The 6,207-nt window shown below is 49.1% G+C and overlaps 1 long non-coding RNA gene across 1 annotated transcript in view; it reads left to right on the forward strand.

Annotated features, from left to right (window-relative positions):
* Nucleotides 1-667: 667 nt before the first annotated feature.
* LOC135110750 (uncharacterized) overlaps nt 668-6,207 on the forward strand; it is an 82,001-nt gene continuing 76,461 nt past the window's right edge. The window contains exon 1 of the long non-coding RNA XR_010273402.1: nt 668-930. This is a non-coding gene — a long non-coding RNA (uncharacterized LOC135110750). The remainder of the gene's footprint in view (nt 931-6,207) is intronic.

Below are 6,207 nucleotides of genomic sequence, written 5' to 3' on the forward strand. Positions count from 1 at the left end.
CAAGGAACTGTGTGTAAGAAATAGTTGTCATTTATTTTTGCTTCACTTACATGTAACTCTATCGACACCCGCTCCAGCAGATAAATCAAAGCGCTCGTTAAATCATCATTAACGTTATCCTGCTCGCTAAGACCAAAATGGAAGAAGAAAAAGAAAAAAAATAATAATCTCTTACTGTGTGTGTCAAGAAGATGCATTAAATATATTCCGCTCATAAACACTTGGAGGAGGAAAAAATAAAAGCATTATCAAAAGTATTATGTAAAGGTGAGGAAACTTAATGCATCAGGAAATATTGAACACCTGTGTCTGCTTCACCACCCTCCCCGCGCACCGTCTGGGAGGGACCACGGAGAGAAACTGCTAGCGAACAAAAACGCCACTAATTCTTCATAATTATAGAAGGAAAATTGATAAAGCAACTTATTAACGATAATTCAACACCAACAGATAAGCGCGTACATCACCGAAACCTTGAATAAATAAATAAGTAGACGAATAGATAAGTAAAGAAGCAGACGCTGCGGAGAGAGAGAGAGAGAGAGAGAGAGACGTAGTACTCTTCACAAATATATAACAATAGAGAAAAAAAAAACAGTATTACAATAAATTTATAACAATTCCTAAGAGCGTCATTTCACTAAATAAAAAAAAAAGAAAAGAAAACAATAAATAAAATCCAAGTAAAGCACTAATATCAAACAACCAGCAAGAGTCCACCAATGGGGAGGCAGGAGTGACACGTGACCAGCGCCTCTCAGTCAGCCCTCCCTTACTTCCTTGCGGGGCGGCGGGCAGCGGGCGGCGGTTACTCTCACGCTCCCGCTGTGTTGACCTTTATTGGAGTGTTTTGACGAGTGACAGCGGATCCAACACCACCACGGGGACTCCTACGCACCAGACTAGCCGAGCACATCAGCACACACCGCGGTAAGCCCTGCAGTCCCTTGTTTTTGTGTGTGTAAGACAGCGCGGGAGGAAGTCGAGGAGAGCGAAAGAGCGCTGCGTGGTTTGGGTTTGTGGTTCACGAAGCTTCCGACTCGAGGCCCTTATTCTGAAACACTTGTGCGCCTCACCTCTTCTAATTTTAAAAGGCTTTAGTTGAAGTTACACTGGTTTTTAAATGTGTTTTAGTGTTTCTAGTGACAGATTAAGAAGACTTATACATTATTAGCAAACACTCTTGAGAACCCGGCTAATCACTTCTGTGGCCTCCAAAAATACCCGTGGTGAGAGAGTGAAGCGTTACTGAATACGATTTTCGATGTTCCGACCCGCGTTGCAGTGAGGGACGCGCCTGGTAGTGGTGTCGCTGTTGTGGGTGTTGTCCTCAGGGTGGTGTGGGCGCGAGGTCATTATGGTGGTGCGGGAGGCGTAGGTGTGGGTGGAATTCAGTTAACATTTGCGGAACGGGTGGAGTTTTGGCGGTTGTGGGTGCAGGAGGTAGACGAGGAAGAGTGTGTGGAGGCACGGGGGTGTGGGGGAGGCTATGTCGGGGAGGTAACGGTGCGGGGAGGTGGGGGAAGGAGATGACGACTGTGGGAGTTGGGCTGTTAGGTTTGCGAGCTGAGTTAGGGAAGTGTGGGGGGGGTGGCAGTGAGGGGATGTGGGTGTGGGTGGAGTGAGGTGACGTTTTAGGTGAGATGAGGGGAGACTGTGAGTGGAAGAGTGGGGAGGTGGGGTGAAAAGTGGAAGAGTGGGCAGGTGGGGTGAAGATGTGGGCGGGTGAGATGTTACAGTGGGCGTCGTGTGGATGAGGGTGAAGGAGCGCGTGGGAGAGGGTGTGGAGTTAGTGTGGGTGGGATGTGGATGTGAAAGTAGGCGGAGTGAGGCTAGTGTGAATGTAGTGTGAGGATGTGGGCGGGGTGAAGGTGAGGTGTGGGAGGGGTGAGCGTTGATGTGGGCGGGGTGAAGGTGAGGTGTTGGCTGGGTGACCGTTAGTGTGGGCGGGGTGAGGGTGAGGTGTGGGCGGGGTGAGGGGTGAGGTGTGGGCGGGGTGAGCGTTGGTGTGGGCGGGGTGAGGAACTGAAGGTTACTTGCAACTTTGTATCATGTGTCCCCCGGGGCGTCTTGCCGAGTGGCGTGCGTGCTTGTGTATGTATGCCGAGATGTGTGCGTGCGTGCCTGTGTGTGTGTGTGTGCGTGCCTGTGTGTGTGTGTGTGTGTGTGTGTGTGTGCGCGCGCCTTTACACTCCTCTCATTCTCCTTACCTGTTATTCCTTTCCTTTCACCTTTCTATTCCCATGTCCTCTTTTTGACACACACACACACACACACACACACACACACCATACCTTACTGATAAGCTCAAACCAGTACATCCAAACGGCAAGACTTGAAACTTAAGACTCATTTTCTGCCTCACCTGGCTGGAAGGAGGTGGCGGGGAGGATAGATTGTACCTCATTTACAACATACATCACTGAAGCTACGGCGGGGAGAAAAAAATGAAAAAAAAAGAGAGGAGGAGAGGAGAGAGAGAGAGAGAGAGAGAGAGAGAGAGAGAGAGAGAGAGAGAGAGAGAGAGAGAGAGAGAGAGAGGGACGAGGAAGAAAGAAGGGCAGTGAGGAAAAGAGGGTGAGAGAGTTTAGCTATTCTCGTCTTGATCTGTGCGATGTGAAGAAAGACCTAAACAATATGAGTGAAGGTTTTTAGTTCATCTAGGCCTATTAGTATGCTATAGGACCGGTCACTGCATCACCAGTCTCTCCTCCTCCTCCTCCTCCTCCTCCTCCTCCTCTTCCTCTCCTCTGGGCTTTGGGCTGTCGGCAGAGGGGAAGAAGGAGGAAGAGAAGTACTAGTTATGAGGGGTGATGTTTTTAGTGTGTGTGTGTGTGTGTGTGTGTGTGTGTGTGTGTGTGTGTGGTGGAAGAGCAAGGTAATCAATCGTTGGCAACATCGTATTTCTTCAACCTACCACCTCCACCACCACCACCACCACCACTGCCACCGCCATTCATCAGTTCCACCATCACCACCGCCATCTCCACCACCACCCACCATCCCCACCACATCACAATACACTTTCCATCACCTTCACCATCGTCGTCACCACACCGCACTCCCTCGCACACATTACTACACTCGTACTGCCTGATGCACCACCGTCACCACCACCACCACCACCACGTAATATCAACACCATTACCTCCACAAACACCCAGCAGAATCCCATCCCTCCCACACGCTACACCCACACTTCTACACTCCCACACATGACACTCACACAGACACACCCCCCCTCGTACCCCAGCGCCTCACCACTTCCTCCCCCAGCCTTTAGCACATCGCACTGGTACATAGACACCAAACCAACACTAGAACAGTACACCACCAGCTTTCCCCTACAAAGGACACCCCTGCAGCACACCACCACCACCACCACCACCACCAGCTCTCTCCACAGCACGCCAGAGTCCGTAGTGAAGCTCAAATATGATCTGTGGGCGCCTGGGTCTCAGCCGCTCACGACCGACACGCCACCTCTCTCTCCTCACTCTCCCTCCATTTGCTCTCCCCGTGCACTTGAGTCTCCCTCCACCACCTCCCCTCCCACTCGACCCTCTACCAACACAACTCCTGCGCCTCCTCGTGGGTGGAGTCGAGTGTCCTTACTGCCTCCACCTCCACCATCGCCACCCTGCTCCACCCACGACGTGCATACCTCCTTGAGAAGATACACTGGCCCCTGGTAATGCTCCTCTCTCCTTCTCTCTTTTTTTCTCTCCATTCTCCTCTCTTCTGTCTTCTTTCTTTCCTTCTCCCCATCTCCCGCCTCATTTTTGTTCCGCTTCTTCTTCTTCTGTCATTCTCCTGCTCTCCTTCCTCTTCTCGTCTTCTACTTCTCTACTCTTTTCTTCTTTTTTTTTCTTTATTCGTGGTATTTTTCGAGATTCTTTCTCTCGCTTTGTTTTCTTTTTTCATTCGTTTATTTTTTTTCTTTCCTATGTTTTCTTCTTTTTCTTGAGCTTGTTCTTGCTTTGCTCCCATTTTTCTTTCTTAGTTTATCTCTCTTTTAATCCATGCATTTCTTTATCTCCCTTCCCTTTCGTCTTTCTCCTCCTCCTTTCCCTTTCCTTAATTCCTAACCTTTGATCTTGTTCTTCTCTTTATCACTTTCTTGTTCATCCCTTTTTTCATCTTCCTCATTTTTTCCCTGTAGTTATCTTACCCATCTACTCCTCTTCCTCCTCCTTTACTACGTCCTCCCTTCGTTCCCTTCTATCCTCTCGTCCTCTCTCGTCCTTTTCCTCCGCCCCTCACCTGCCCTCGCCTCCCCCACCCGGCGTCACCTGTCTCTGATTCATCACCTCCAAATGATCGCTGCAGCATCCCAAACATGTCATTTTATTAGACCTTACCTCATCTCCCACTTCCCCTCTCTCTCTCTCTCTCTCTCTCTCTCTCTCTCTCTCTCTCTCTCTCTCTCTCTCTCTCTCTCTCTCTCTCTCTCTCTCTCTCTCTCTCGTCTTTGTTCTTGTTTATAGTAGCCCTGTTCTACTTGTTTGTGTATTTCTCTATTTTCTCCTATTTTTATTGATATATGATGCTCTCTCTCTCTCTCTCTCTCTCTCTCTCTCTCTCTCTCTCTCTCTCTCTCTCTCTCTCTCTCTCTCTCTCTCTCTCTGTTGCTCTCTATTTTCTCTCGGTCCACACACACACACACACACACACCTGTCCAACGTCGACACTTCACAAAATTGCGTGCATGAGTGTGGTGCCAGCATTCCGTCTCCTCGCAGTTATTGAAAGTACTTCCGTGGGTGATGGTGACGCGAAAATGAAGCGCAAGCAGCCAGCAGGCGACTCTCAGGTGAGAGGCGCAGCTGAGGAGAACAGGTGGTCGGTGGCGGTGGCGGTGGAGGCGGGGAGAGAGAGGACATGGAGGAATGAGTGCGGCGGTGGAGTGACCAGATATGGCTGACGTGGGCATGAGTAGTGGAGTAGTGGACACGGGTGGCTAGTGGGTGGTGGGAGGGGCGCTGGACACTGGAGGGGAGTGGGGAGCATGTTTGTGGGGTAGAGGGAGGAGAGTGGAACGGCGACACACACACACACACACACACACACACACACACACACACACACACACACGGAGGGTCAGTGACTTAGAGAGATGGATGGAGGGAGAAAGGAGGAAGGAATGGGAGTGATCCTCTTCGTTATCTCTTCAGTATCTCAGGAGTAATTGGAACATTGAGCCTCGCGGATGTGTAAGGATTTCCCTGCGATAATGTTTTTCCAGACCCGCCCACGCACTCTCCTCTTCTCCTCCCTCCCTCATTTCTTTCTTTCTCCTCTCTACTTTCTTTTTTTGTAAGTTTAGTCTTGTTTTCCTTGCTTACTCTTTCCTTACTTGCTTTTTCTCTTATGTTACTTCCTCATTCCTTTTCATGTCTTCTCGTCCTTTTTCTCGTCTTCAACACACTTCATCGCTCCCCTTTCATCACTCCTGCATCCTCTACGCATCCTAAAGCACTTTCTCTCCTCTCTTTTCTCTCTCCCACTCTCTTGGTCACTCAGGACTCCACTTCCCAAACACAGCCTCACATTTTTTTTTCTTTTTTTCTCTGTCACATATGTGTCTCCTCATTTTTCTGTTCTGATTTTCTTGACTTTTCTTCTCCATCGCTTTACTGGGTTTCTCTTTATATTGTCTCTTCAACTCCACCTTATTTTTTCCCGTCTCCCATACACGCAAGCACTTAGTCTCTCTCTCTCTCTCTCTCTCCTCTCTCTCTCTCTCTCTCTCTCTCTCTCCTCTCTCTCTCTCTCTCTCTCTCTCTCTCTCTCTCTCTCTCTCTCTCTCTCTCTCTCTCTGCACACCTGCAAGCACCACCACGCCTCCACCTCGAATCTACACCCATTCCACACATCTCTTCACACCTCCTGCCACGCCTACGTTCACTTCCCCAGACAGGCATGACAGAAAAAAAAAAAAGATGCAACTACTGATGTAACAAAAAAAAAGAGGAGAAGGATACAAGAGAAAAAAAAATAAATAGATAAAAACATTCTTTTATCTTGTCTTTTGTTAGGCGTGGTAGAGAAAGGAGGAGGAGGAGGAGGAGGAGGATGAGGATGAGAAGTAGAACTAGGAGAGAGAGAGAGAGAGAGAGAGAGAGGGGACAGGTGTGTAGGCCGTCACCTGTGTTAATAAACCCTACCTGGTGATCAATTATCTCAAGCACCTGCGAGGCACACATA

Source organism: Scylla paramamosain, chromosome 20, assembly GCF_035594125.1.
Source record: "Scylla paramamosain isolate STU-SP2022 chromosome 20, ASM3559412v1, whole genome shotgun sequence".
NCBI lineage: Eukaryota > Metazoa > Arthropoda > Malacostraca > Decapoda > Portunidae > Scylla > Scylla paramamosain.